This window comes from Sciurus carolinensis, chromosome 14 (assembly GCF_902686445.1).
Source record: "Sciurus carolinensis chromosome 14, mSciCar1.2, whole genome shotgun sequence".
NCBI classification, from domain to species: domain Eukaryota; kingdom Metazoa; phylum Chordata; class Mammalia; order Rodentia; family Sciuridae; genus Sciurus; species Sciurus carolinensis.
In genome coordinates, this window is record NC_062226.1 from 61,039,158 (window position 1) to 61,059,425 (window position 20,268).

The 20,268-nt window shown below is 35.3% G+C and overlaps 1 long non-coding RNA gene across 1 annotated transcript in view; it reads right to left on the reverse strand.

Annotated features, from left to right (window-relative positions):
* Positions 1-258: 258 nt before the first annotated feature.
* The window catches only part of LOC124963979 (uncharacterized), a 77,755-nt gene continuing 57,745 nt past the window's right edge, over positions 259-20,268 (reverse strand). Inside the window, exons 3-5 of the long non-coding RNA XR_007104859.1 lie at positions 16,210-16,316; positions 1,304-1,423; positions 259-313 (exon numbers count right to left, since the gene is read on the reverse strand). This is a non-coding gene — a long non-coding RNA (uncharacterized LOC124963979). The remainder of the gene's footprint in view (positions 314-1,303; positions 1,424-16,209; positions 16,317-20,268) is intronic.

Sequence of the window (20,268 nt, forward strand, 5' to 3'; positions counted from 1 at the left end):
ATTCATTCTATGAACTTTCCTTGTAGAATCTATGGCCAGAGGCTCTTACATCATTGTTCTTGTTAAGGATTTTTCGTATATATGAAATCAATCATTAGTAATTGTTTTAGTCAACTTTTTCGCTGCTGTGACTAAATGACCCAACCAGCAAAACTGTAGAGGAGGACAGGTTTATTTGAGGACTCATGGTTTCAGAGGTCTTTGTCCATAGAAGGCTGTCTCCATTCCTTGGGGCTCCAGGTGAGGTAGAATATCATAGCAGAAGAACATGGCAGAGGGAAGCAGTTTGCATCTTCAGGAAGGAGGCAGAGGCCTAAGGAGAGGGAGAGGGAGAGGGAGAGGGAAGCGGGGAGGAAGAGGGAGAGGGAGAGACTTCACTCTCCAGATGCAAAATATATACCCCAAAACTACGCCCCAATTCCAATCTCCTCTAGTCACACCCTACCCCTCAATTAATCCCATCAGGGTTTAATTCACTGATTGGGTTGAGACTCTTACAACCCAATCACCTCTCCTCTGAACCTTCCTGCATTGTCTCACATGTGAGCTTCTGGAGGACACCTCACATCCAAACCATATCTTGCACTTAGTACCACTTATAAAAGAGTAATTTCTTTTTATTACCAATACGTTTACCTGCAATCTCCTCTTTCTTATACCAAATGCTACCACAAAATTCTAATTCCTGCCTGGACATTTTACCTTGTGCCCACTTTCTAAACAATTGTTTCTTCCTAACCTTCCATTTACCACTCTTGCCTAAATGTTTGATTTCATCACTTTCAAATTTTAGATCCCTGAACCACTTCCCTCATTTATCTCATGCTCCCTTTTTAATTCCCTGTGAAATCAAATGTAATTTTGTTCATATTGAAAAGCCCCATAATGATTATAAATATATTTTAATGTGAATAAAATTTTGTAATCGGAGTTAGTCCATCTCATACCAATTTTCCCTTCACATTTTGTAGGGGAAAGGAATTGATCTGGCAGCAAACAAACTCAAAGCTATGGATCTGTGAAAGTTATTAACCTCTCAATGCCCCATTTAGCTTTTCCCATTCCACAAGAATCAATGATAAACACACCCATCCATTTTATGTTTCTCATTAAAGCAGAGTTAACAAGAAACCAACCCCTCTTGTTTTCTCCTTCAACCTGGTAATGTTTGTATATTTCCACAAAGATGGCACCACTGCCCTGGAGAGGCTCAATGTGGTGGTGCCATAAGCTTTTGTGGACAACTGTGTCCCAGGTAGGGGAGCCCATAACCCATTTTAAGTTCCAGTTCGTTTGAAAGTACCATAGTCACCACACTTGCATCCTGAATGGATTGAATTCCTCAGATCCAAATGCTGGCTCATGATCTGTCTGGACTCTTGCTTCCCTCCTGCATCTCATCCTCCAGTCAGTTGTTTTAAGACTGTGTGGGAAACCAGAGGTAGAGAAATGATGAATTCTTGACTTCCTCTCTTTCTCCTTGATTATCTAGATTGGATCATCAATAAGTGCATATTCATTACATTTAGTGCATTCCTTTCTGTCAAATCATCTTTCCAAGGCTTTTCATTTTCTGAGCATCCACGTCCCCACAGCAGTGAAACAGTGAAACTGCTTGTTGCCTTTCATTGGAAATTAGGCTTTGGCCCCAAGCCAGGCTGCCTGAGCCAGCACTAATATAATTCACAACTGGAAGAAGACAATCAATTAATCAATACTATAATTTGGAACTGACCATGGTAGTAACACTCACAGCTATTAGACTCAACTGACTGACACCATTTAGGATTAATGAGGTAGCAAGAGAAGGAAAGCCAAAGATTCATTTAAGGACTTATTTCTCCTAAAATCAAGTTGCCCACTCTGTTTTGTTATTTTTCTTCCTATTCAATGCTGCTACAGTGAAATATAATGTAAGTGAGAATTTTAAGGACACAGAATGTTTCCCATCATGGTGATTTTGGCTAAGGAACATTTTAGGAGTGGATTTTGGTAAAATATTCAAGGGTATGTGAGAGTCTTCTGAGAAATCTAAACCTATCAACCTCAAATGACTTTTCAGCTATGATTTGGGCACTCTTTAATCCTATTTTATATATTCAAATATTAATGTATTTATTATTTACAAAAATGAACACCTTTTAGTTGCAAAATTTTTAAATAATTTTCAAAAATCTTTATGAACTTCATCTGTCTTAATCCCACAGTACAATTAAATAAATTAAAATGAAAAAAAAAAAAACTCACAGGATCTGCAGTGCTTGCAAAATGATAACAAATATCAACTCTCAGTCCCTTCTAGCAAGACCATCAAATCTTACCACACTTTGACAGGACAGGTCAGGAGTCTCCCAAAGTCATTGGCAAAATAGGTATCATTAAGTGCACCAGGAAGTCAGTGCCTATGTTGCCACTACTGCTGCTTTCTTTCAGCTTTCTTTGTACCAGGAATACCTAGGTACAGAGTCTTTGACCATAGAGAACTTTCAAGAATGTAAACATATTCTGTAATCTCAAAAGGCAGCCTAGGATATTGAACATTATAACAGGTATTTTTGTTTGTTTGTTTTTTATTATTTTGTTTTGTTTTGTTTTTCACTAGAAAGCAAAATATAGAGGAATCTTTAAATGCATCCTAAACAGGAAGGGGAAGTAACAGAGATGCAGGTCTTGTACAATTATATGTATCTGGGGATGATTTGACAAGAGGCAAAATAAAGTTCATGAGGGGAGCCTCGCTTTATAACAAGGGATCACACCTTTATTTTAAATTGGAAAATTCAGAATGGAATTATCTCACTTTAATCTCCTAATGTTATTTTAGCAAACTAAGAAAAAGTACTTGGAATATAATCAATCCTGGGATTTATGTTTTCTTTTTAAATACTTACCTTCTATTCATACCCAAAATAGCATGAAATCTATAAAAGTCCTCTTAACATTGAGGCAGAGATGGGTTTTAGGAACTTTAAGGTCTAGAGTTCCTGTGAAATCAAGATAGAGGTAGATCTTTGTAGTATGATCTTTATATATATTATTTGTGTATATTTCAGATCCTAAAATTGAAATACAACTTTAGAAATACCATGAAAATTTTGAATATTAAAAGTGAAGGTAGAAAAGAGGCTCTATACAATTTGCTAAGAAAGCAGTGTATTAGGTAAAATGAGAACTTTCGATTAGAAGGCCAATATAATTTTATCCATGTTTACTTCTAATGATAAGAATTTGTGTAATGCTTTATAGGCCCTAATATTTTTTCCATAACAAAACTATATATTCTAAATAAATGGAATTTTATAAAAAGCACATGTTCAATTTAATATGTTTTATTATAAAGAGGCAAAGAATGGTATTAATTTTCATTCTACTTGCCTAAATGAAATCAATGAACAAATAAAAATAAGTAAAAAAAAAAAAAAAAAAGTTAAATTTAAAATTTAAATCATGGCACTTAAAATTTTTAATAGAAAAATAATTTGGGGTCTTATTCAACATTACACTGTAGTGTACATATTCTTATTTCCCTCTTAGAAGATAAAAATAAAGTGGGCATTGGAATTATTATTCTTCGCATTTGTTAATTTTTTTCCTGTTTTAAAAACATCAACTAGTGTCGCTAAAGTTTACACAGTTGAAAGGGAAACACATGGTGATGCTTATGAAAACAAAACAATAAATTATTCAAGTCAATGCAGAAAGACCAGAGGTTTCTTTTAAGTTTGTATATTTGTTTATTCCTTTATATTTCTGTTTTAATCAACTTTTTCCCTGCTGTGACTAAATAAACCCAACCAAAACATTTGTAGAGAAGGAAAAGTTTATTTGCGGACTCATGGTTTCAGAAATCTTAATCCATAGAAGGCTGTCTCCATTCCTCAGGGTTCTAGGTGAGGCTGAACATCATGGTAGAAGAGAGTGGCTGAGGGAAGCATCTCACATCATGGTGATCCAGAAGCTCAGAAAGAGACTGCACTCACCAGATACAAATATAGACCCCAAAGCCACACCCCAAATCCCACCTCCTCCAGCCACAGCCTACCATTTCAATTATCACTCAGTTAATCCCTATTAGGGGATAAAATCACTGATTGGATTAAGACCCTTTCAACCCAATCATTTCTTCATTGAACCCTCTTGAATTGTGTCACATGGGAGCTTTTGGGGGACACCTCACATCCAAACCACAATATTCAACTTGATTTTACCAAAAACACTTTAACACTACGTACAAAAACATATAAACCAATAAGATATTTTATTTTATGCCATTTTTTTTTCAACAAATTAAGGTAGCTTTTGAAGATTCATTCAAAAATCACTAAAGAATACATGGACAAAATAATAAAAAGAAACTGAAGTAAAATATAGGAAATAAAGAATAATGGATAAATGTTAAAAGGAAACATGAAGTTGGGGCAACACAGTATGTAACAGAATTTCTTAGACAGTCATATGAAAGCAAATGCCAATCAAAGCTTGCTTGATAAAGGGTAAGTAATCTTTTATGTAAAGAATCATATTAAAAATACTTTAGACCTAGTGGACTATATAAATTCTTTGGTTCCTAGTCAACTCTGCCACATCAGCATTAAAACAACTATACACAAAACATAAATGAATAGAATGACTGTTTCCAGAAAAAACATTTTTTTGTTGTAATTAGTTATACATGACAGTAGAATGTATTTTGACATAGTATACATATATGGAGTATAACTTCTAATTATTATGGTTGTACATGGTATAGAATTACATTAGTCATATAATCATATTACATGCATAGAATAGTAATGTTTGATGTTTGATTCATTCTACTATCTTTCCTATTCCCATTCCCCCTCCATTCCTTTCATTTCCCTTTTCTAATTCAAAGTACTTCTATTCTTCCCTAATACCACACACCCTTATTGTGAAATTATCATCCACATATCAGAGAAAACATTCAAATGGATGGAACTCTAGAACTGCATGCTAAGTGAAATAAGCCAGTCCCCCAAAAATCCAGAACATGTTTATTTGCAAACAGGAAGTGTCTCTTTGAGAAACTAAAGCAAAAGTAGAATGCCATTTGCTGATTTTAAGATAAAAGTCTACTACACAAAAGGACTCCACAGAAGGATACTCTTGCTTGACATATGAGATGAAGCTTACTAAGGTAGGCTGGATAGTGGGCAACACTAGTTGGAACATATTTCTAATACATAAAATGATATGTTTCATGGAGCATCTAATCACAGCCCTGTGAGCATCTGTAATGAGCTTAAAATTCAGTGAAAACCTAATTTTGTTCTTTCGTAGATAAAAACAATGGACTAAACAATGGACTAAACAATGGATCTCTTTATTTTTTAATTGAACAGGGGTATCCCTAAAGCTGTTGGCTAAATATCTATGATGTATCTATAAGCTTCATATATCATTAGAAGAGAGATTTTATATTTTGGTACCTTTTTTTCTTCTTAAGTTGGCTTTGCTTTGTTTTGTTTGTCATTGTCATGGAATAGAAAAAACAATAACCACTGACATGTGAAGCAGTACACCATCTTGCATTGCAATCTATAAACCAAGACTACATAAGTGTCAAGATATAAGTAACCTTTGCTATGGAAATTATGATGCAAAAAAGAAAGAAATCACTATCTGGTAGGAAAGATGAGCACTTAAACAAGGGAAGTATGATGAAGGTTATGCTATGAGGAGACTTAAGTTCCAGTTTTGACTTCTGGGCTTGAATATTAGGTCCACTATTTATTAACAATATACTCTTTAGCATATTTTTAACCTCTCTGGATTTCAGTTTCTTTTCTAGAATGAGGTTGTTAAAAACATCTTTTTCACTGAGTTGAAATGATTGAATAAGACAAGATATAGTATATTGATGCACAGTACTTAATATTTAATTTAGCTAGGATATATAGTCTAAAGTGAAGTTCTAGGTTGGAACCAAAGTTTTCAAATATAGGTGACTATGAACTACTATACAGCTAATAAACCTCTCAACCAAAAGTTTTCTTGTGTTTGTTTGTTGTTGTTTTGAATTTTTCTTTTGTTTTTGTATTTTGTTGTTGTTTGGGGTTATTTTACAATGTGGGGGATGGAACCCTGGGCCCTGAATATGCTTGGGTCTTTTTTTTTTTTTTTTTTTTTTTTGATTCTTTTAAAGGATGAGTTTTGAAGTGTATGTTTGGGGAAGTTTTTTTTTTTTTTTTTTTTTTTTTTTCATGAATGTTCTCCTTCCCCCAACACACATACTAAAAGGTTTTTAAGGAAAGCACTTAGGAAACATAATATGGGTCCCTTCAATTTAGAGGACATAATGGACTAATATCTGAACTTGCCGACGTGGTCTGCTGCAGTAGGATATTAATGGTGCCCCTAAAATTTGTAAGGAAATGGATTTCTGAGCATTCCCTTGGGACCACTTTTGAGGCACACAGAAGAGGAAGTTTCAGAGGAATGGTGTTAAGCTTCCAAGAAGGTCAGCTGGAAGGGAGAGGGTACTTCAACAGAAGGCAGAGGTCAACAGCTAAGAGCCCAGGGGCTGTAGAAGAGAGCTCTCTTGGGTTGGAGCAGGAGGGATATCTCCCAGTATTCCATGAAAAAACACAGGAACTTCTGCTCCAAACATCTGCCAAGTCCAGAGAGTATTAAGATTACATCACCTCCACAGACTCAGCCAAGTTAGGTCTTTTTGTTCCTCTTAACTCTCCTCCATTTCCCCTATTCCAACACTGAAAGGGTCAAAACCCCGTAGTCATCAAGATGGGCTGGAGAAGTGATACAACTTAAAATCAAACCCAGAGTTTTTATATACTCATGACATGGGATAACTACTGGATTGAAACTGCATTATGTATTAAAAAATCACCATGGGTTGTGTTTCTTCCTAAAAATATCATCAGAGAAGTAATTTTTATTGTCTTGATTTATATTCAGGAACAGGACAAGAAATAGTCACTATGAAAAAATTTAAAGGGACAATAGAATGCAGGAATGTCGCTTTGTGATTATATTAGCTCATTGATGGTTATATTTGATAACATTCAATGTTACACATGCTTGCTCTACTACTTCTATTTCTATGTCCTTATCTGTACATCTATTTGAATCTATGAACTGAAAACACTACTAAGTCTCTGTTCTGTAATAATAAATAAACATCCAACACCTCTCACGGGAAAGGCACTGTGCCAGGCACTAAAGGAGATTTCAGGCACTCTAATAGGAAAGATAGAATTTTTAACAAATAGAAAAAAGCAGTATAATGTCCCCTCCAGGATCTCTGCATCCTAATTCACATAACTTATAAGTATATTAACTTACATGTCAAAAGGAGCTTGTAGATATGAATAAGAAAGATATTTTCTTATGGGGAAACTTTCCTGGATTACTCAGGTGGGTATATTGCAATCATATGAGTTCTTTATAAAGGAAACATAGAAGCAGCAGAACTGCTCTGAGGTGATGTGACAAAAGAAACATAGGTAAGAGAGAGAAATTTAAAGATGCTTCACTGCTAGTTTTGAAAGCAAAGGAAGGAGACACAAACCAAAGAATACGGACAGCCTCTAGAAGCTACAAAAGGAGAGGAATTGCATTCTCTTCTGAAGCCTTCAGAAGGAAAACATCACTGTTAGCCCATTTTAGACTTCTCACCTCCAAAACTGTTTAAAGCACAAATTTTCTAATTTGTTACTTGGTGATAGGAAACACTACAACAGACAACAATAATGAAGCATGATAGATGTTATGATGGGGGAAGCACAGAAATGTCAAAGCCACATTTTAGTAGGATTTATTACTGTAATCCAAGAATCTGAGAAGGGTTTCTGGAGGAAGTGATATATAATCTAAGACTTGAAGGATGAACAGGATCAAAAAAAAAAAAAAGGAGGGCTGAGTTAAATTCCAGGGGAGGAATTGAACTATGTGAAGGCTTAGAGGTAGATAAGAAGCTACATTTTGAAGAATTGGAGGACATTCAATATGTCTGGCCAGGAGAACTTAAGAATGACGTTGAATGATAAGGCTGGTGAGTACACTGAGGTGAGATTGTGAAGGGCATAGCCAGTTATGACATATTTAGAACCTGAACTTTATCATAAGAGCAGTAGGAAGGTACTAAATAATTTTAACCAGGGATATGTTATAATCATACTTTCAAAGGTAGAGACTAGATTGGAAGAGAGTAATATTGAGGAAAGAAAGGCCAATTAGGAAGAAATGGCAGTCACTCAAGAAAGAAGATGGTATTTGCTTGACCCCAGATGGAAAGTGTAGGAAGAAAGAGAAGAATCCAGAAAGTAATTTGACAGTTGGAATCTAAATGGTTGGATGACATATTAGATGTAAGACATCACCTGTATATTTGATAGTGGCATTTCTCAGATAAAGAACATGAGGAGAAATAATTATGGAAGTATGAAAGATAAGAAGATCCTGAGTACATCTTTCAACATGTTAGGTTGAAGGTATCTGAAATAACCAAGTGGGACATTTAGTACACACTTGGATATTTAGACCTGGAGTCCAGTAAAGAAATCTAGGCTAGGGGAATAACGTTGGGGTTGTATGCATTAAGTTTTCATTCCTATGACCAAAACACATGATAAGAACAACTTGTAGGAGAAAAAGTTTACTTTGGCTCATGATTTCAGAGGTTCAGTTAATGGATGACTGGCTCAGACTGAGATGAGGCCGAACAGAACATCCTGATAGAAAGTCATAGCAAAGGAAACCTTCTCAGATCATGCATCCAGGAAGGATAGAAAGAGAAGGGAGGGAAGGAAGGAAGAGCCAGGGACAAGATAGATATAATTTCCAACAGCATGTCCCCAGAGACCTACAGTCATGCCTCACCTGCCTACAGGCACCATCCAGTGAGTTCTTTCAAGTTAGGATAGACTGATTAGGTGACAGCCTGCATAATCTACTAATTTCACCGCTGAACATTCCCTACATCAACACAGAAGCTTCTGTGGGGACACCTCATATCCAAACCATGGTAAGGGTCATCAGTTTATAAGTAGTTTATAAGTTCATCTTCAAGAGTAGATTAACTTAACCAAAATGTTCTTGGGTTGTTTAAGGAGATCATTGAGTCAGATAGAGAGACTGAAATAGGACCATAAAGTCATCAGTATTTTAAGTGAACATAGAACAAAAATAGTATTCAAAAAAAATAAGAATCCAGAGGAAAATGAGGCAAACCTGGGGAGAATTATACTAGACAAGGAAATAGAGACTTAATAAGAAAATATTCAACAGTGTCAGATGTTTCCAAGAAATCAAGCAAGATCGCTGAAAAGTGTCTATATTTTGCAGTATGTAAGCATTTGTAATATGTGTAAGAGCAAGGTCAGTAGTATTTTTCAGGGGAAAAAAATAACATTGATGAGTTTAGGAAATTGAGATTAAAAAAATCTAGATAACACTTTCAAAAATTTAGACTGTGAAGAGCTGAGGAGAGTTGTATTTTCAGAGGGAGTTTAAGGAAAGTTTCTTTTTTTTTTTTTTTTTACTTTTCATTTTATATTTTTTTAATGCTGAAAAAACATGCATGATGACATTCTTTCATGAGACTCACCCAGAAGTGAAGGAGTAAATCAACATACAAGCAGGTTGAGGATGGAGATATCACTATGATTCTAAGGAATCCAGAGAGGAAGGATTTAGAGGATGGAGTTAGATGGTAGGTCAGTTGTGTAGGTGGAGTCAGTTTTTCCTCTTCCTATCAAGATGAGGGGAAAAGCAGATGCAGGTTGTAGCCCAGACAGGGAGAAACCCAAAAGTTTTCCCCCAAAGGCCTTAAGTAATCTTCTGGATCTGAGGGCAAAGATGGATGAGTTTAAGCTTTGAGTAGAGTTGGGAAAGTTAAAATAATGTATGAAGGAATAGGAATTGCATTATATAAGGGAAAGCTAATAGAATTCTCAGGCACTGTTAAGAGCCTGGGTAAAATGGGCAATCATGAATGTCCACTGATATCAGTCTGCCCCTCTTTGTGACATTCTGTAGCAGTGTTCATCAAAGTTTAGCAGCCTTCATGCAAGCATAGAAAAAGAAATCCAACTGAAGGGAATTTTCTAAGCTACTAGCTAAGATCCAACAAGACACTCACTGTCCAGGAATGTAGTTGAAAGTATTCTTCTAAATGCTGAACTTTCTCATTTCCTCCTTTGACAAGGCTTAGTGAGACCCTTTTCATCTTATTCTGCCACTCTTTTTAGGATTCAAGATAAAGAATCTCAAAATAAAATGCCTTTTAGGTTCTGTTATAAATTGATGAGGTGAGTCCCACTTGGTTAAGGTAAAGGAAAACTGAAAAATTTAACTAACTATGATATATACATAGATATGTAGCTTATGCAGTAATGTTACCATTCCTGTTATATAACGTATTACGTAGTTTACCATTTAACGATAAAAGCGTAGTATGATACACAAGTGTATATGTATTTATCTAAAACATATTTTAAATGTATCTATAATTTTGCCACAGATGTCAATGTACAGCTGTGTCTTTATCACCAAGAAACGTGAGAAGAATGATATAGAGTGCTGGTATTCTCATTCAGATGCCTGCATGAATCTTTAAATATGTGCTTCCCCAGGATTTGATTTTATTTTTTAATTTCCATTTCTTGAATTTTTTTACATCTCTAGTCTCTCATTTTAATTAAAATTAAATTTAAAAATTAAATCTCTACTACTAAGCTGCCTGACTTGAAGCCAAATAGGAACCACACATTCTTTTCTCCCCATCTCCTGATCATTTTAGCAAATTAAATATGAATAGGAGAATAGTGCCCAGCATATGAAGGAGAGTTAGTTCTCCAGTTATATCTTCTGATCACTCATTCTTTTTTGTTAATATTCATTTTAGTTAAAAACTGACAATGTTACACATTTATGGACTACAATGAGAGTTATATATATAAATATAGTATATAAACAATGTGAAATGATTATTTTAAGTTGATTAACCTATCTATCACCTTTTTTATTTATCATTTCTATAGTGATACATTTTAAGTTTACTTTCTTAGTTATTTTGAATTAGATAATACATTATTATTGACCATAACTGCGCTACTGTACAATACTTCTTTCTCCTATCTATCTGGAAACTTGTACCCTTTGACCATAAACCTCCCATTACCCTCCCACACTTCCACCTCTGGAAACTAAAACTCTACTTACTCTCTACTTCTATGAATTCACCCTTTTTTTTTTTTTTTGATTCCTCATATAACATATATAAATCAGATAATCTGTGCAAGACTTTTTTCACTTGGTATAAATTCCTCCAGGTTCATCCACTTTGAAACAAATGACAGAATTCCCTCCTTGTTTAAGGCTGAATAGCATTCCATTGTGTATAAGTACCACACTCATCTGTCAATGGACTCTTAAATAGATTTTATAGCTTGGCCATTGTAAATTATGCTACTGTGAACATGAGAGTGCAGATCTCCATTTGATTTGTTGTTTTCAATTCCTTTGGATGTACATACCCAGAAGTGGGATATCAGGATCATATGGTAATTCTATTCTTAGTTTTCTAAGGAATTGCCATACTGTTTTACATAATAGTTGAACTATTTACATTCCTACCAATAATGTAAAAGTGTTGTCTTCCCTCTGCATCCCCAATAATACTAATCTTGCATCTTTTTGATTGAAACCATTTAACTAGTTTGAAATATTATCTCATTGTGTTTTTAAAATTTTTTTATTTGTAGACTGACACAGTACCTTTATTTGATTTATTCATTTTTATGAGGTACTGAGGATGGAACCCAATGCCTCACATGTGCTAGGCGAGCACTCTACCACTGAGCTACAACCTCAGCCCAATCACTGTGGTTTTAATTTGCATTTCTCTAATGATTAACAATTCTGGGTATTGTTTTCCTTCATGTATCTGTTGGCCATTGGTATTTCTGGTTTTGAGAAATGTGAATTCAAGTCATTTGAGCATTTTTTAAATGTAGTTATTTGATTTTACTGTTGTTTTCTGTTAAGTTGCTTGAATTCCTCATATAGTTTGAATATTAACCACTTATTAGATATATGTTTGAAACTATTTTTTCCCACTCTTATGTGTTGTCTCTTCATTTTTTGAATTGTTTTCTTTCTTGTAAAGAACCTTTTGTTTTTTAAGTAACTCCATTTGTCTGTTTTCACATTTTTGCCTATACTTTCAAGGTCACATTTTAAAAAATCATTACCAGTGTTACAGGGCATTACCCTTGTGTTTTAGTCTAGTACTTTTACAGCTTCAGTGTTACATGTAAGTTATTAATCTATTTTAAGTTGACTTCTGTGGTAGTAAGAGACAAGGGTCCAATTTTATTCTTCTGCTTGTGAATAACCAGTTTTCCCCCCCAAAAAATGTGACTGAAGCTATTTTTATTTGGAAATAAGTCTAAAAACTTGAGATAATAGCTATAGTAGTTGTTAATACTATGCCAAAACATGTACATACATGTCTGGCACAAAGATTGCTTTTCTCAGGGGCCTTTTCAAATGAAGCATTTGATTCTCATGGTGCCTTTAGGTAAAGAAAAATCAAAAAATGTGGATAAACTTTGTCCTGCTCTGAAACAGAAGTTTAAGACTGAAAGCATGTCCCTTATCAAGTCATAGAGAAGTTGTAACAGTCCTAATACATAAGAATAGCCCAATTACAAAGTGTAAGGCCGAAGCTAACTCTGGAATCTCTATTCAGGAGAAGACATAAGACAGGGGTTGAGGTTCTACATTGTTCTGACAAAAGGCAATATCCAAATGGTAGAGAGTTCCGAACCAATTAGTTGAAATCATACTCCTTAAGATAAATTAGTGATTTTTAAACTATATCACAGGGATGCCACTAGGAATATAGTGCTACCTCTTACCCAAACCAGACCTTCCATACTGTTCATGAGTGTCCATAAATCAAAGCCACCACTGGCCCAGATACCACCTTTATGTGAGATGAAAACAAACAAAAAATATTATTTCTTTTGGGGAGGGTGGTTTTTTATTCTTTTTTAATTTTAAACAGATATATGTATATTATTTTTTCATGAATTTCTTTTTTTCATATTTTAACTGGTACCTAAAAATTATATATAATGGTGGGATTTTTTCTTACATATTCATTCATGCACAAAATATAATAAAATAATTTGACCAATATTGTTCATTGGTATTTCCTCTCCTCACTCCCCTCCTCCCTCCCCTTGGTCCCTTTCCTCTACTTCACTGGTCTCCCTTTGATTTTCATGTGATTAAACACACTCTTCTTTTCCTTTTTCCTCTGTGGCTTTCACAAGAGAGAAAACATGACCCTTGACTTTCTGTGTTTGGTTTATTTTACTTAAAATAATGTTCTCAAGTTCCATGGATTTTCCTACAAGTGATATAATTCAATTCTTCTTAATGACTGAATGAAACTCCATTGTGTGTGTGTGTGTGTGTGTGTGTGTGTTATTTATATAGTTCTCAAGTTCCTTGGATTTTCCTACAAATGATACTATTTAAATCTTAATGACTGAATAAAACTCCATTGTGTGTTTGTGTGTATATACATGTGTGTGTATATGCATTTTCTTTATCTTTTCATCCTTTGATAGACACCTTGGCTGGTTCCATAGTCTGGCTATTATGAAGTCTGCTGCTATAAACATGGGTATACATATATCACTAAAGTATGATGACTTTAATGATGACTTTAATTCTTTAGGATAAATACCCAGGAGTGGTATAGCTGGGTCATAGGGTGGTTACATTCCTTGTCTTCTGAGGAACATACACAGTGATTTCCATAGTGGTTATACTAATTTACAATCCCATCAATAGTAAAAAGTGTTCCTTTTTCTCCACATCCTCTCCAGCATTTATTACTATTTATATCCTTAACGACTGCTGTTCTGACTGGTGTGAGATGAAATCTCAGTGCAGTTTTGATTTGCATTTCCCTAACTTCTAATGATGTTGAACATTTTTTTATATATATTTTTTGGTCAACTGTATTTCTTCTTTTGGAATTGTCTGTTTAGTTCATTTGCCCATTTATTAGGATTTTTTTTTAATGTTAAGTTTCTAAATACTTCATATATTCTGGATACTAATTCTCTATCAAAAGAGTAAGTAGTAAAGATTTTGTCTCATTCTGTAGGTTCTCTCTTCACATGCTTTATTGTTTCCTTTGTTGTACAGAAGCTTTTTAATTTGAAGTCATTCCATTTATTAATTCTTGGTATTATTTCCTGAACTTTAGGAGTCCTGTTGAGGAAGTTGTTGCCTGTGACTATATGCTTGAATGTTGATTCAACATTTTCTTTTCAGAGTTGCCTAGTTTAAGGTCTAATTACTAGGTCTTTGATCTATTTTGAGTTGACTGTTGTTCAGGGTGAGAGATAAGGATCTAGCCTCATTTTCCTACATATGGATAACAAGTCTTTTGTGCACACTTGTTTAAAAGACTGTCTTTCTTCTAATGTATATAGGAGAAAAGAAACTATTTCTTCTCAGTTTGAATGTAACCCTAAGAGTATTGTCATTGCTTGGAGCATCTGGGATTAGACATACACCATGCACATAGGATATGTATGTCCTACACTAATGCTCAATCCTGATCTTGACTCTAGGCTGATTTCTCAGACATCACAATCACTATCATGATTCCAGTTACCAACGTAACCACTTTGGTAGGCCAGAGACTTACTTCTGAGAACATTAGTTTCCAGTAATTTTTCCTTGGCCTTTACCTGCTCTCCCTCAACAAGTGTAAGCATCCTCATTTAGATGGCATGTCAACATGAATTGCTTATTCATGATATTGAGATCTAATTCCTGTACAAAGAAGACAACCTGTGATGGAAACACACAATTTTATTTTTTCTAAAAATTAGTATTCCATTACCATATTTCTATAGTAAAAATAAATAAATAAAGAGACCAATATACTATCTGCTCCTAAAATCAAAACAAAAAAGCAGCCTTCAATGCATCTTCCAGTGAGTCATATAAGCTAAAGACATCATTATTCCAGACTACGGAGTAAGCCGAAATTACTTCTATGTTTCTTGATCCTATTATTTGATTTTGACTATCACCCTATTGCATTTCTGCATTAATCAGATAGTAACCAACAGGGCAGACTTTTGGAAAATCTATGAAATTTCATATTGCAACTAGACACAAACACACAAGACAGAAAATTAAAGTTTGTCTTTTCAACACTAAAGATATTATATGTACCCAAATGTAGCAAATCTAATAATTTTATCTAATCCAACACATTTTTACTAGTAAAAATGTTTATGTTGACAGAAAAGATAGAAAATAGTATAAAAAATGGCCACACAAATGAAAGGCATTTCTTCAATTTTCATTGACCACACCAGAATACACTATTCTATTTTTTTTTTTTTTTTATGTTTATGTTGCTGTTTTAAGATAGACATGATACAAAGAGACAGGGCAGGCTTTAGTAACATAGGTATATTATTGAGGTTGTGCTACAATAATGCTATGTAACTATTATTAACTGTATGTGTTTCCCCAAAAGTCATGTGGGGATTTGAAGATGGGTTTTGTTTGCTTGTTTGTTTTGTGCTGGGGATCAAACCAAGGGCTTGCAGATGTTATGCAAGAGCTCTACCACTGAACTACATCCCCAGACCTTTTTATTTTTTCTCTTGACAATATCTAGGTTGCCCAGATTGGCCTTCAATATGTGATCTTCCTACATCAGTCTTCTGGGTAGCTGGGATTACAGGCATGTGCCACCACAACCAGTTAAAACAGGAACTAACCTAACTTGGGTTAGGTGGAGATCATTAGGATGGCCTGACCAGTAAGGTTAGTGCCTTTATAAAAAGTAGCAGCAGGACCCACTACACTGTGCCTGTCTCTCCCTTCCCCTCTCCTTCTCCCTCTCTCCTTCCCTCCATCCACCCCTGCAATAATGTAAGGATATAGCAAAGAAAGCAGCTGTCTGCAAGCCAGGAAGGAGTCTCCACCAAGAACCAAACTCTGGTGGAAACTTGACCTTAGACTTTCCAGTCTCCAGAATTCTGAGAAAATAAGTTTTTGTAGTTTAAGCCACCATGCAGATGTTATTTTATTATGACAACCTAAGCAGACTAAGACAGTAACAATTAACCACAAAATCTTAGCATATTACAATAAAAATAGTGAATTCTCACTCACAAATCTATGATCCATTTTGGCATTGATGTTCCATGCTCCTCAACAGGTTTAGGTCTTTCTTCTGGTCAGAAAGCGCAACAACTGCCAGAACCAGGCTCTTCTCAAGGCTAAGAACAACAGTACAAGCAGAGAAATCAGCTTCAGAGAATTCTCTCCAGAGATGTGTACATCACATGTACTCACATTCCATTGGCCAAAGCAATTACCTAAAAGTCAATATCAGTGTGGCAGAAAAGCAAATTTCTCCAGGGAGAATAGGGAGGGAGGAGTGAATATTTGCGGAATAATAATGCTATCTGCTTTGATAGCCAACAACTTAAATCAGATAAGTCTTTGGTTTAATTGTTCTTGGCCCTTTAATATTCCATTAAAGGAAAGCATGATCTGAGGAGGCAGATTTATATCTCCTCTGCCCCAAATTGCATTGTATTTTGACTTCGGAAAACTGTAGTAAATAAATGTTGAGTTTTCTACAATGTGGTGGGCCACTAAAGTGTATTAAAAATCTGCCACCTACCTCTCAAATGTATTTCATATTAAGAAGAATAGTTTTGTGGAAACCCTAGATACTTCCATTAAAATTAACAAAATACAAACTTTTAAGTGTGTAGCTAATATCACTGTTTACCACTAACAAGTTAATCAAATCACATTAGTCTGCCAAAATTAATTGGCATTCATTTCTGTAGTTATATCACATGGAAAAACTAAACCATTTTTAAATTTTGGTAATTTCTATTTTTAATTCAAGCTATGTAACATGAGAAGAAAAGTATATGTTTTCAATTTATCACTCTCAGAATATCATCAGACAAAAATACACTCTCTCTCTCTCTCATACACACACATACACACACACACACACACACACACACACCTGCTATACTATATTTTGTGCAGAGACTATAAGCTTCTTCCATTTGGGCTATATATAACTTAAAAGACTATACATAGATTCTATTTTTTTATTTTTTGTCCCATACAGAGATTAAGAAGAAGTTAGGTTTACTCATTGATTTATTGGTTTATTATGGTCATAGAGGCTGGTGTTATTGAAGAAATAATAGTCAAGTTGAGCTGTAGGTTTGATTCCCTCCATCATGTTTCTGGAAACACAGAAGGAACATCAATGTTCTACTCCCCAGAATACCATTTATAGACTAACATGAGCCTTGCAAGAGAAGCCTGGTCAATATTCAAGCACCATTCAGTCTTGAGCAAATTCTGAGCCATAGAATAATCTAGGGTTTGTGAATAGTGCACAGCACACAGTGGGGAGGATATAAATGTGTGTGTCAGCATTGGGCCCCAGGAAGATGTATTTGATTCTTAATTCACAAGTAAATGTGTGCCCCTCTCATCAGTTCTGGTTCATGAAGATTCTAATCAAGCAATTTATCTGGTTCATTTCTCATATGCCCTCATCAACTGAAGTGCAAAGTCTACTCAACAGCCAGAAAAGATGAGGTCAGCCTTGAAAATAAGTGTTGGTCCATTTGCCCAAGGACCTAAAGAAACCAGGGTGAGATAAATGAGATCAATCTTTTTTTGGACTAGTCTTTATAGCGCCACAACGACATAATCAAAATTACAATCAAGTCATTCCTTTGGCACCATTTAGAGCTCTACCACCACCACCAGTCAGTGATAAACTTGGTTGACAGTTATACATATAAATACATATATTTTGCTGACCTCTGTGTTTTCATATTTGTCTTTACCATTAATGTTTTACAATCACTCCTTTTGGGATCCTAGAATCTGCCAGAATCAATGTATGAGCATCATAATTTTCCCCTTGAGAATCAGAAGCAAATTGAGGAGTGAAGTCCTCAATAGTTACTTTACAATTTACTTTCAATTACAGAAGGGGAAAAATTTTACCTAGATACACAGGACAGAATATTATGTTATGCACAATAAATGAAGACAAGCAGATCATCAGCAAGGAAATCTAAAGTCAAGGGTGAAGACTTTACCTCCGCATTCAAATCAGACACCCATGGAAGATACCATAGCTTTGATTTGCCAGAAAGCTTGATTAAAGGATTAGACATGGAGCTATTTAGTATTAGGTAGTAAATGTAAATTCAAAAGGGCAAATCAGTGACCAGGTCTTCATTTACAACCCATGCTTTCACACAGAAGTCTCAACCTAAGTTATCAAGGCAGAAAAAATAATTGCAGTTCATTTCCTTTTAAAGAGACTCTCTAACAGTTCAAGTTACTTTCAGTCATCCAACTATTTATGAGCAGTGAGTTCCAAATCAAACCAGTCCTTACATGATTAATGAAAAAAGCTACTCTAACAGGTTGATCAGAAAAGAAACAAATGGTTAGAAATGACAGACTTCCTGGTTCTCAGTGACACGATGGGCACCATCACCAAACCAGCGCTGGCGTGACCTGCAGTACCGCTTCATTTGCCTCTTTATATTACATTGTGATGAAAACTGTCACAATGTGCCTCTTTAGGCACTAAGCAATCTGTGATTTATCAAAGTGCCATCTTGCTGATGAACTGCACAATAAACCCTGTCTCATCTGCAACTAAAGCATTTCACATTAAAATATATTCTCTAATAGCCTCTAAAATTAATCTTCCAAGATGATTTCCTTAAAGGAAATAAAAATGGAAAATATTTTTCAAAGAATTTGCTAGTTGATATTAGACCTGTAAGATTTTGAAGGCTATCTCATTTAAATAAACCAAACTATGTAAACTTTTTCATTCCAGATTCTTTGGAACCCAGTTGAAGTGCAAGTTGTTTGTAAGATATTTTGCACCCATCTCTAGATGCATGTCTGCAGGCTTCATGGTACATTGGGAGTCTACTCCCACCCAGGATGGTGGATCCGAACACCTCTGTGTCTGATTACATAATTTAGAGACTCAGGTCCAGTCACTAGTGTCTGGGAGACCTGGGAATCCAATTGATTGAGACAACATCTGATTTGAATTGTGAAATCTAGGAGGCGGGGGAGGGAAAGCAGACACAATGGCATTAAGTGATGCCCAAACAAAAGATTTCATTTCATTGCATCCAAGTCCAGGAGAGAGAGTGTGAGAAAGTTTGATGGGAGTGTTGGGAATTGAGAGCAAAACCATTCCTATATCCAAAAAAGAGTAATTGTCTTTGAGTTAGGGAAAAGCACTTACTGGTAATGGGTGTGCAGAGGTAAAACATTACTCTAGAAATAGCATTTAAAAAGTGATCTCACAATATCGTGTTTGCAAAGTGTATCAGCAGGTTGCTTCCATCTCAGTAAACTTTTACTTTTCAGTTTTTACCACTAGGGTAGCAGAGGGGCATGAACAGGTTCCCCAGGAAGAATTCAATTGTACTTCCTTATCAGAAACATGTATTCAAAACTTCTATTCTGGATCATAGCATATCTACCAGTATATATTTTAATATAAAATATAGTTTTAATTAGAGATGAAGCTCCATGCTTGTTTATTACTGTATCACCCACACCTACCCTAGCACAAAGTAATTATTTTCTGTATCTATGTTGAGAGTTGAGGAAGTTGCAGAATGATCACACTGTGTTTTCTTACCTGATTTCCTGGAACACTAACTGTACCCTCTGATGCTGAGAAGTATATGGTGGGGCATATGTGTGGTCAAAATAATTTCTTGTGGTTAGGCACGAGGAGTAGCAAACTTTTATGTTTTCAAAACACATGGTGGCCTTCTGGATCTATCACTTCAATAATGTCATGAATTGAGGGTTCAAGTGGCAATCACTCTCATGATGGGCAGCAGCACATGTTCCAACGCAATAGGGTTATCACTCATGTTTATAAAATGGGTCTTCCTGTGTAGCAGCCAGTCTGTGTATAAAGTTTTGCTGGTGCTTATTTTTTATACTAAGCCATATGTCCTCAGACACTTAAATGGAAATACCATCTCACACATGTGGACAGAGATCAGGCCTTAGAGCTCAGTGATACACCCAGAGGAACAGCACAATCAGACAGCTGCCAGCATCCAGATGTCTCTCACCCCAAGGTGGAAACAGATTTGGAATTTACAGGTCAAAGCATAAGGACAA